Source organism: Poecilia formosa, unplaced genomic scaffold (assembly GCF_000485575.1).
Source record: "Poecilia formosa unplaced genomic scaffold, Poecilia_formosa-5.1.2 Scaffold282, whole genome shotgun sequence".
Lineage (NCBI taxonomy): Eukaryota > Metazoa > Chordata > Actinopteri > Cyprinodontiformes > Poeciliidae > Poecilia > Poecilia formosa.
The window spans coordinates 150,682-152,481 of NW_006800221.1; positions in this window are offsets into that span (position 1 = coordinate 150,682).

The window sequence follows — 1,800 nt, forward strand, 5'->3', positions numbered from 1 at the left end:
CTTTGTCTGGTATTTTTGTACATATGTTTTGGCAGTTCTGTGATCATGTCAAAGCAGCACTTAAAAAGTGTTTTATTTCCGTTTGAAGGCTGCCCGCTTCCATGGAAGGGCAACAGAAAATCGCTCTTATAAACATGTAATTACTAGATACCCTCACTGTGTGTCCCTCTGAAAAATGAACCACTTAAATAAAGAAATCCCTCCATGGTGACACCACGATAGAGAGCGTTCATTTTAACACCGGAGCTGTAAGTGGTCCGGTATGAAACGGGGGTGATAGAACAACACAGCACTTTTAAATTTCAATTAACAGAATACCGAAATTGTTTCCGTTGTTTTAAAAGGTTTATGCCAGTCTGCCTTTTCCCCATCGATACGTTTCCCGACCGCCCTGCACCTTAGGGGGTAAAAAAAAAACAAACAAAAAAAAAACACAAAAAACGACGCGCACATTGCGCAAAACTCTGAAACAGGAGAAGCGGGACATAAAACGGAGCGACGAAGTAGAAGTGAATTATGGCATAAAAACAGAGAATCGGACGCTGAACAGGAAAAAATCAACATGATGTGAAACACATGACGATTAGGCAGCGCAGCAGGTGATGAATAAATCTAGCAGCAGACACTATTTCCAGCTAAAAGGTAAAATAATATTGTTGAAATGTCATGGGTTTGTTGAGACCATATCTAATACTGAGAATAAATATATCTTAACAGTAAATAACTTATCATTTATTTATGTTTTTAATTAAGTTTGATATATTTATTTCTTCAATATTATTTTTCATGTCAGTGTTAATGTCCTGAGGCTGATGACTCCATGACACTTTAAATTTGACTCATTAGGATTTGATTAAATACCAGATTTGCTCTTTGTAATTTCTGTCCAGTAAAACTATTAATCTATAAATCAATAGACAGGTGTAATATATAAAGATATAATCCATGTTTCTGTCTCATATTTGTATGGCATTAAAAGGATCTGGAACTTTAGTTTTTCCACTGAAAGCTCTGGTTTGCACAGTAAATGCCATTTGGGTGAAGTTTTATGGATGATACTCTGATGTCCCATTCTCCTGAAGGCAGCACAGAGCTGCACCACCAGAAACGGAAACACTGAAGAGAAGAAGAGTTATGATTAATGTAGTTACAGTTCTATCGATGTTTTAATGCTGCAGAGCTCAGTCGGTTTGCAAATAGTTCAGTTTAAACTGGCATGTTGTACATATTTTATCTGGTCATTTTCTGGAATATTTAATATTTAATATTTAAATGGCAAAAAATAAGAATATTTTTTCCACTCTGATTGGCTGCTGTTAGGCCTACTGATTTTAAGATGAATGTTCATTGCATTTTTCGTAGACGCCTGTGAAAATAATTTCTATTCCCATGGCTTTTTTGTTCTATGGGGAATTATTTTTGATGATAAATACAGAAACAAGCATAAAAATCAAAACATCTACAATAGTGATAGTAATATTAATAATAAAATAATAGTCAGTGCAAAGTAGCCTACAAATTCTTTGGTGGGGGGCGGTGAGGGACCTGGATAAAGGCTAGGGGGGCGCTGGCCCAAAAAAGGTTGAGAAACACTGCTCTACACCTAAAAAACACAGAATAATTAATTTGGTGTTAAGAGATGAACGTTTTCTACTGGTAACGAACTGCCAAGAAGTATAAATCAGATTTTTACTTTAGTGTTGAATGTCTGTTTTACAATATATTTACCAAAAAAACAGACAAAAAAACACTTTTCTGCAAACTTCACCAGCTGCACAATTCTTGTTAAATAGTGTAAGA